General features: G+C 40.0%; 1 pseudogene; it reads left to right on the top strand.

The window, feature by feature from the left end:
* The first annotated feature begins 203 nt into the window (after positions 1-203).
* LOC141846994 (transcription factor HBP-1b(c38)-like) overlaps positions 204-9,959 on the top strand; it is a 10,199-nt pseudogene continuing 443 nt past the window's right edge.

The following is a 9,959-nucleotide window of genomic DNA, read 5'->3' as shown; positions in this document are numbered from 1 at the left end:
GCACGTGAGTTGATCTCAAGCACAAGCAAGCTGCAGTTCCTCATGTTCGATAGGAGACAGTTGATTTCTGGAAAAGATAGCATCGAATCAAAAGAGACCTTGGGCAAAATTCAAGCAAGCTGAATTGAATCAGCAAATTCAATAACACCGACAGAATGGAGTAGCTGGGTAAAAAAATTATTCCCTAGTAGAGAGAGTAGTGCATGCTAGCAGCCGGGGGCGGCACCGGGGGGAGGGGTAGCGGCGGCGAGGGGGATGGCAGGGGCGACGGGGGCGGGGAGCCGGCGGCGGCTGCGTCGCGGCGGTCGGCCGCGGCCTCGGGGGGCGGCGGCGCCGACAACGGAGGCGGCAGCGGCGGCGGGGGGGATGGCAGGGGCGACGGGGGCGGGGAGCCGGCGGCGGCTGCGTCGCGGCGGTCGACCGCGGCCTCGGGGGGCGGCGGCGCCAACAACGGAGGCGGCAGCGGCGGCGGCGGAGGCGGCGGCGGCGGAGGTGGAGGCGGTGGCGGCGGAGACGGCAGCAGCGGGGGCGGAAGCGGCGACGGCAGCGGCGGTGGCGACAGCGGCGGCGGCGGCAGCGGTGGCGACGTTGACGGCGGCGGCGATGGCGGCGCCGGTGTCGCCTGCGGCGGCGGCGGCGGCGGCAGCGACAGCGGCGGTGGCGGCGTCGTCAGCGGCGGCGGCAGCAGCAGCGACGGCGGCTTCGACGTCGTTATCCATTCACTTAAACCTGAATGAGAAATAAACAACAAGGTAAAAAGTTATTATTTCATGTGTAAGTAAAACTTTGAAAGGTAGATGATTAAGAACATAATGCATCAAAGTGAATTGTGAACACTATAAATAATTAATTGGTGTAACAGAGAAGAGTCTCAAATGCACTTCATCTAACAATACACACACATTGGTGACCAATCTATCATATGGCGCTCTCCAGTGTGTCGGCAAGCTAAATTTTGGGACCATATAACCACAATTACAAAAAATCTAAATAATACAGCCCCTTAATGTGATCACATGTGCATAAATAGCCATATCACACCATGTATAAGCATCTGAGTATATCATACATTCAAACATTGATAGTAAAATTAATAAGCTTGCATTCACCCATGTGAGTATCAAAATCAACCTTAAAAACATCTATAACACAATCTCAATTTGATAACTAATTTTTAAATGTGAGCAAGCAAAGGCACTTTGCGTATAAGCATGAACAAAGAATGACACTTTGTGGGTTAAACCCTAGTCAGTAATCAGACAAAACTGACACTCAAATCAAACTGATCCACAACCACCATTCATCCGATAGAATCGCTGCAATGAGTCATGACCACTAAACCGAGGTCTAGTTTACTCTTCTGATTACACCAACCATACACGTCTTAAGCACTTAATCAAATGAGCATTTAGAATTGTACATTCAATCCTCCAAACTAACCACATGATCCGCACAGTTCCCTCTTGCTAATCGATCTTAAAATACAATGCTATCTATCAGCACAGTTCCCTCTTGCTAATCGATCTTAAAATACAATGCTATCTAACATTCAATGGGCGACGCTACTAACTAGTTTAAGCAGGTAGATCAGTAAGATCTTTGGTTTAAATCTTGCCTTAAATCAGATGCGAAGAAAGGCGGGGTGGCGGCGTGCGGCAGTTGCGTCAGCAATGGGGAGAGGGCAGTGGAGCACTCGCGGGAGAAGGAGTCGGGAGCAGAGGGGTCGCGGGAGAGAGTCGGCGGCCGGGGAGCAGAGGGGTCGCGGGAGAGAGTCGGCGGCCGGGGAGCAGAGGGGTGGTCTCGGGATCGCGGGAGAGGAGTCGGCGGATATTTAGGTTTTTCTCTCAACTTATAAGTTTTTCTCTCAACTTTATCCGCCGAAGGAATAGGTTTTCCGTTCCCTTCCAAGTAAACAGATGGTAAATACAAAATATTATTTTAAACTATATATTTTTATTTTTATTATTATCAAAATAATATACTCTGAAATACTATTATTGGATGTTGTTATAGATTTTAGACAAAATTATTTCAACATGCTCAAAATTCTTAAATAATTATAATCAAAATTATACATTTTTTTATAATTCAATTACCTAGCACTTCAAATCGACTAACAAGGTGCAGATAGGGGCTAGCCAACAAGGTGCAACTGTTTGTGCCGATTCTTCTACTGTGTCTAAGAGGAAAACTGGGAGCAAAAGGTGTTTTAAACATTGAGTGGGAGTTATCTAATTCTGCGTTTTTAGAATTTATTGTGACTGATGCATTTGCTTCTCTCCAATGCAGTCACTTCGTAGACTCGCTCAAAATCGCGAGGCCGCAAAAAAGAGTCGCCTAAGGAAGAAGGTATTTTCATAAAACAACTTTGTTTTTCACCTTGAATAAGTTTGCAATGACAAATGATGTTTGTTCTTGCTAACTCCATAAATCTGATAGATGTTATTTAATGCCAAGCTAATGGCTATTGCTGGTGTAGTTTGATCTAGTGATCATGTTTTTAGACTCTGTGGTGCTAGTGCTTACTCAGATAGAAGCTTAGAAGATTTATCGATTGTGCTTTGAAAATTTGTTGAATCAAATGAGTTAGTATTTGTTTTGGCATTATCTTTCTCGATGGTTAAGCTTCCCTTTTCGAAGAGCATGCTATTGAACTGATGTAATATTCTCGGATGATTTTGTTGTCTGACTAAGAAATTTTAAACTTTTACCATAGCTTGGTTCTAGCAGTGAAATCATATTCTTGATAGCCAATTGCTTTCAGAAAGAAGATTAAATTGATCCAAAAATACGAATCTGTTGTGCTATTAACCGAGAATGTATGATGACCATAAGTATTTATGGCCTTTAAATCTCCTAGTATCTATGGCCTTGAAATCTCCTAGAATGGATCAAGGAAGGATAATTGTCCTCAAAATCATTAATGATGACTTTTACCTATCTTTATCATTGCATTTGTTTTTAGAATTCAGACTTTCTTATTCACTCATTCTACATAACTAAAGGTTGCTCCATTTATAAAGAGTGTGTGTTTTTCTCTAGGCATATGTTAGCCGCTTAAAATTGATCCAACTTGAGCAAGTTCTTCAGCAAGCACGTCAACAAGTATGACTAATCTAATTTTCACTGCTTTTGATGAATCACTTAAACTAGTTTGTTAATGACAGATCAATAACCATCAAGCTTCCTTTGTTAGGGCGTCTTATTAGCAAATGGATACACAAGTGATCATGGTTATTCTATTGGAAAAAATGGTTTGTTCGCTTGTTATATTTTTCCCTTCTATTGGTCTCCATAAATTTGGGATGTTACGAATTCCTTTTTTCGTTGTTCTTTTCTTCTAATAGATATGTTCAATATCAAGATTATTCAATCTCTTCTTAAGAAATCACATATTGTTTGTAGTTCGTATTTCTGATTTTTGTTTATCAAATTATTGTTCAGCAATGAAATTACATAGACTAAGCCATCCTCATGTACGATCTTACTCATGCTTTCTTTTTGTTAAAGTCGCATTGGTGTTTGACATGGAGTATGCCCGGTGGCTTGAGGATCATCAAAGGTAGATTAATGAGCTTAGATCAGCACTAAATTCTCAAGCCAACAATGAAGATCTACGGCTTCTTGTTGAATCTATTATGTCTCACTATAATGAAGTATTCAGACTGAAAAGCGTTGGTACAAAATCCGATGTGTTTCACATACTGTCCGGCATGTGGACGACCCCTGCGGAACGTTGTTTCATGTGGTTAGGTGGTTTCCGATCGTCTGAGCTTCTGAAGGTATTGAGCATTAAAGAAATAATTGATGCTCAAGTTGTGGAGAAGTCGGTTATAATCCTTCGAACTGATAATTTGCATATAGTGGTGACTCATCTCGAGCCATTGACAGATCAACAGCTGATGGGTATATGCAACCTTCAGCATTCATCTCAGCAAGCAGAGGATGCCTTATCACAGGGTATGGAAGCATTGCAACAATCACTAGCGGAAACACTTGCTTCTGCATCCCTCGTGCAGGCTAACGGTCCCGATAATGTCTCGAATTACATGGGCCAGATGACGATGGGGATGAGCAAATTGAGTACACTGGAGAACTTCATCCGTCAGGTATTTGATGCTCTTAGTTTTGCCATTTGCATCAGAAGCATCTGAATGTATTTTTTGTGTCAGTTCATTCACTTCAAACTCTGATTGTGATAGTAACATAATCCGACTCAGCCAATTGGGTGTTGATCCACCCTCGTAATTCAATAAGTTTTTCCTTAATAGAACTTCAATCTTCCAAACTTGCATAAAATACAAATTTGATGTAGGATAAGAAGAACCAGAGATCAAATTAGTAGTGTCATAAAATGGCTCCAGAAACTCACAAATTTTCTCTCCTCTTTTTCACTCTTCACTTGAAGGACAATATTTATAATTCTTGTCATTGAATTAAAGAGAAGCAAAAGCTTTTTTATATTTGATAGCACTATCCAGCATTAAATATGTTGAGTTCCAACGAGTAGACACATCCAATCGTAAACCAATACTGGTATCAATGTTACCAACTGCTTCTACACATTCTCCAAACTTCTTCATTCTAGTCTCTGAACATTTAACATATTTGACCGACTCTCTAATTTTATTCAAAGCTACAGTAGCAACTTTCAAACCTTCTTAGACAATGAGATTCAATATATGAGCAGAACAACGAACATGAAAAAACTCACCATCACACAATAAACTATCATGTAAAGAGAGTTCGTCCTTCAACGAAGGCTTGTACGTTGTCATTACTAGATGCATTATCCAATGTCAAAGAGAAAACTTTTTCCTCAATCCCCCATTCTTTCAAAAATTTAAATAATTTGGGCTCTAATTCAACTCCTGAATGTGGAGCGGGCATATCTAATAAAAATTAAGTATCTTACTGTTCAATTTCCAATCATTATCAACAAAATAGGCAGTCAAGCAAATATAACCCTCACTAGTGCATGCCGTCCACAAATCTAAAGTTAAATAAACTCTATTCTGTATAGTAGCCAAAACATACTTGAGTTTCTCTTTCTCCTTCAAGTAAATTCGATTAATATCAGAAACAAGAGTATTTCTGGAAATACAAGCAATATCAGGATTTATGTACTTCATCCAAACTCTAATACCTTCGTACTCAACAAATGAAAATGGTAAATCATGTCTTATGATTGCACAAGCCAGTAAATCATGTGCAATCTTTTGGTCTATTTTCTTTGATCTCATCTTCCCATCTTTATCCCAGAATCATTTGTCCTACATCATGAAACTTTAATTTGTCACAAATTTTAAGATGACGCCACAACGTAGAAGTTCCATAATGTTTACCCCCACATTTATACTTTTTTTGCACCCATTACATTCAACTTGATGTATATTATCAGTCCTTGTGATTTTCTTAAAATACACCCAAATATCAGAAGTTTCTCTAGACTTTTTAGGTGACCCCTTTTCCTGTTTAGTACTTTTCAATTCATCAACATCTAAACTAATAGTTTGCTTTTGAGAAGTAGAACTCATTTCAAAATCAATCTGTAATAAAAAAAAAATATAAAATCAATCAAACACAAATAAAGACAGCACACAACTCTATGTAAAATCCAAATCAATCTAACTTTTCTATTCAGTTTTCATATGTAAGAACATATTTCTAAAAACAACATCAAGACACTTTCAAACAAAGCATTAAGGAGAACAGGATGGCTTTAAAGATGACACATAACTCTACAGATAAATTTAATCTAATAGTTTAGTTTAAACAGAAGCTGAATCATCAGGCATAATATTTCACTTTCGAAGAACTTTATACAAAAGCAAGAACCTAAAAAGAGATGATGGACTGATAACAAATCTCATAGCATAATATTTAATCAAGACACCAGTAAAGGAAGTAACATACTCACCAGATTAGAAGATGTTGGATTGTCGGAGTGATGGGATATCGTTCTAGGGGATTGCTGCCTTGGCTGGAGTGGTCGAGGAGGGGAATGAGATTTGGCGCGGAGGGCACCGAGAACAACCAGCGACGAAGCAAGGCAGAACGACCACTTGACCAGTGATGACGAACAGCGGAGCGAGGCGGATAAGAGGGAAGGGAACGACGAAGCGAGGCGAATGTGAGGCAAACCGCAAGAGAATGAGAACTATGAACGGGAGCTAGCAATCCAGACAGTATTGAAGAGGTTCCTGAGACACAACATGAAAGAGTCAAAATATTAAGAGAGCGAGGTCAAAGAATCACGATCAGCGACAACGAGCGACGGAGCGAGGCCGATGGGAGGGAAAGGAACGACCAACCTCCAAAGCTGCGGTAGGCGGAATGGGATATACGAATATGCGATTCACGAAGAGAAGCAAAGACAAAGTAAATGTTTCCCTTACGCCATGCCATTAGATCTAAGTTTTCCTTAACAGCCATTGGATTTAGGTTTAGGCTATTATAATTGATAAGTTGTAGCCTCAAGCCTGCTGCAAGTCTGCAACTTATTCATTATATGAAATTTTTTATTAATTTTTTTTCAGGCTCGCTGGCCACCTGAGCCCGCCACGGGTTGGCCTGCCTGAACCCGCGCCCCGCTTGGGTTGACCCGTTTAGGTCCTTTTTCTTCCATGCCTTATAGACATCAAGATCTCACCTGTTTTGTGCAGTAGGACCATCTACAGGTTCAATTATGACCTGATTTACTGCCTCTAGAACTTTTTGTTCCTCTAGGACATACTGTATCCTAAGGTGCCAGTTTTTGTAGTTATCCCCATTAAAATTTTCTCCCTTATTTAATTCAGCTATGATGTTCTTTGTTGTCATAACCTATCATAAATAAATAAATTATTCAGATATTCAGTGTATTTAATTTTATGTATGTAATCTTTAAATTAACTCAATGTAAATTTGATTTGGTTTACAAAATCAAGTGAGAATTACATTCTCACTCATCATTTGTATGTTCCAATCTAATTTGCATTGATCTATTTTATTACATACATCCCATCTTTAATGAACTTAATCATTAATTAATCATGATATATTTTTTTTTAATTAAATGAACGTATCATTTAAAAATTTATCTTATACTCATAATGAACTAATCACAGAGTATATAACACAAGCATCATGTATCCAGTAGAGTAAACAGCATAATGAACATATCATTAAAACATGTTGTACTTTGTTAACTAATAACAAGAGCTCTACTTTTAAATGTTACATATAACATTTCTACTCATAATTAACTAGACAACAACTCCAACAAACTAGATAAGCATCTATCACTCCCACTAGGACAAACACTAGCGTAGTGATAATCCAAACATAGCCTATCTTTTTAGGCTGAACAGAAACTTCTTCAACTAGGATGCTATTTGGATGATTCGAAGATACAGAATCCTATATCAAACCCAAATATCCCACAGAAGTGTCTTCTGCAAAGTCTTCATTTAGATCTTCTTCTGGATCCTCTTCACAATCTGCATAGTGAAGCAGCTCTGTGCACAACTGAATATTAGATATGTGCGCTTCATAAAGCCCCCATATCTGAAGTGCTACATGTCGCAGGTTTTTCAGACAATGAACGAATCAAAGTCAAATCCTGTAATTATCCAGAATCGAAAAATCTTGCATTTCTAGGAGCCAAAAATAGTTTGTCCAACTTGCCCATGTGTCCACTAATTCCATAAGCTGGATCATAATCTATCCACTAGATAATTCCCTCAGCTTATTACGCATCTCTTCGTGTCGAGTTATAGTGGTAATCGTCTGTGCCATCTCGAAAAATTGAAATTAATGAAGTCAGTACAAAACTGACAAACCAGTACATATACCAGCTTAATTCAATTTATACAGGCATAGATCTAATACAACAAATCAAGAAAAACAAATCTTCTTGATTTATAGGGGCTTTGTTAACTGATCCTTTGACCAGTCGATTGGCACCTTGAAGACTCAACATGGCATTGTTCCATGAGAATTAAAATATCACTTAGCTCTAAGCACCCCAGGCACTTGAGCACCATGCATGATATCATCTTCAACCATGTTGACTAAGCCTATTGAGTTGTTTCTAAAATATAAGTTGTTCAAACAACTTCTCAATTATGAGTATGGTTATCCAATGTCAACACTAACCAAGTCTAATATATACTTGGATATTTTTTTAATCAAGAATTGTCACTGTGCCAGAGCACTTGACATTCCACTTGATTGGGCTAATTGAGCACAAAAGTTCAATTCATTCTTATAAAACAGCTCAATCAATACATAAATGAAACTAATTTATTATAATATAATGATCATGCTTTAGTGGTTAGCCCATGTTGTAATGACTTTGAAGGTCATTGGTTCGAATCCATATTAAGCCTTTTGTGTTAATGGAATTTCAATTAATTAGGCTTCATCTTTGCCCAGCTAACCCGAAGCCCAATTAACATATCTGTTTCATCAAAATAATAGATAATACGGAAAAACCCAATTAACCTTTCCAAAGCCCAATTAACCTTTTTGTTTTTTTTTAAATTGCTGTGAAAAAAAATTTGACAGCAAAAACAAAAAACAAAAAAAAACACAAAAAAAAACAAAGTCCAATATGATGCATCAGCCCAATTTGATGCAGCCCACATGCAGCCCACAAGTAATTTGAGTTTTTTTTTTTTAAATATTACTATGCCCAGCACAGTAACACCACTTTTATATATATATATATATTTTTTTTTTAATCTCCCTCCACTGTGCACGAAGCACAGTGGTTTCTCCACCGTTTTCTTTTTCTTGTGTCGTGCCCTAAACGAGCGACTCTGCCGCCGCCGTTCTTTTTTTTTTTCTCTGTGCACTAAGCACACTGCCGCTTCATCCCTCCGACGTCGCCTCTTGCCGGCGCCAGCCCTGCCGTCGCCAAACCTTCCGCGTCAGAACCTCAAACAGATCGAGATTCCTTCGTGGCTCAAGATGGCGCCAAGGCTTCGCTTGCCGCTGCCAGCAACCGGCCGGCTGTTTTCCGGTCTGAATCGCCGGCGTCACGGTGTCACACAGACTGACTGGAATCGCGGAACAAAAGAAAAAAAATCCCGTACAGCGCCTGTGCACTGTTGTAGCGACGGTCGAACACAACAGGTAACTATTCTAACATTCAGCTCAGCTCTGATACCAATGTAGGAATATACCTGTTGTAGCGTGCCTTGACTCCGGCTCCGGCTCCGGCGGCAGTGGCTCCGGCGACAACGACTGCTTCTGTCGGAAGAGTAATCACGGACGGAAGACCCCTCACGATTTCACAAACCAAATCCTCAGCCGGCTGTTCTTTCCTTATCTCCGGCACAGCACCTCTCCGGCAGTGTCACCTCTCTGGAACGAATCCACTTCTCCTTTGCTTCGATTTGGACGCCACAAGCACACCCACAGGTATGCTCTGCTCCTGTATATAAAGAAGACGAGGTAGACGAAGGGATGCCCCTTCGTCTCCTTCCGTTTCAGAAGATGAAGTCATTCATCTTCTGAACGTTCAACAACTTTGCAGCAAATGCATCGAATCCTCACCGCTCCGCAGGCAGCCCGATCGAGCGCTACTAACCATCAGCGACTACTTCGAGCTCTAAGCTCGTTATGGTTGGCACGCCCGGCCGAGAGATTAGCTGCGAGCTCGCGCGCGGTGGCCATGATGAATCATGGGATAGTGTTAAGATCGAGCAAATGAGCTCCAACGAGAGTATTGAGACATTTTTATGTTGTTTCTATTAATTTGTATATGCAGCTTGTAGCTTTCCAGTTTTCACTGTTAGCTTACTTCAATGGTTAGCAACTGATGAGGGTTAAAACAAAAGACATATTGTTTACTTTACTTTGGGCTTTTATATTTGATTTAATTAGTTAAATTATGACATAAATCATATTATTTATGTTTGTATAAAACTACCTACAATAATATAAAAATCTTATGTATATGTATTAAAGAT

The sequence above is a fragment of the Curcuma longa genome, chromosome 16, assembly GCF_044706935.1.
Source record: "Curcuma longa cultivar G26 ecotype Majalengka, Jawa Barat chromosome 16, ITB_CL_G26_1.1, whole genome shotgun sequence".
In the NCBI taxonomy this organism is placed as follows: domain Eukaryota; kingdom Viridiplantae; phylum Streptophyta; class Magnoliopsida; order Zingiberales; family Zingiberaceae; genus Curcuma; species Curcuma longa.
This window is presented reverse-complemented; position numbering and strand designations above follow the sequence as displayed.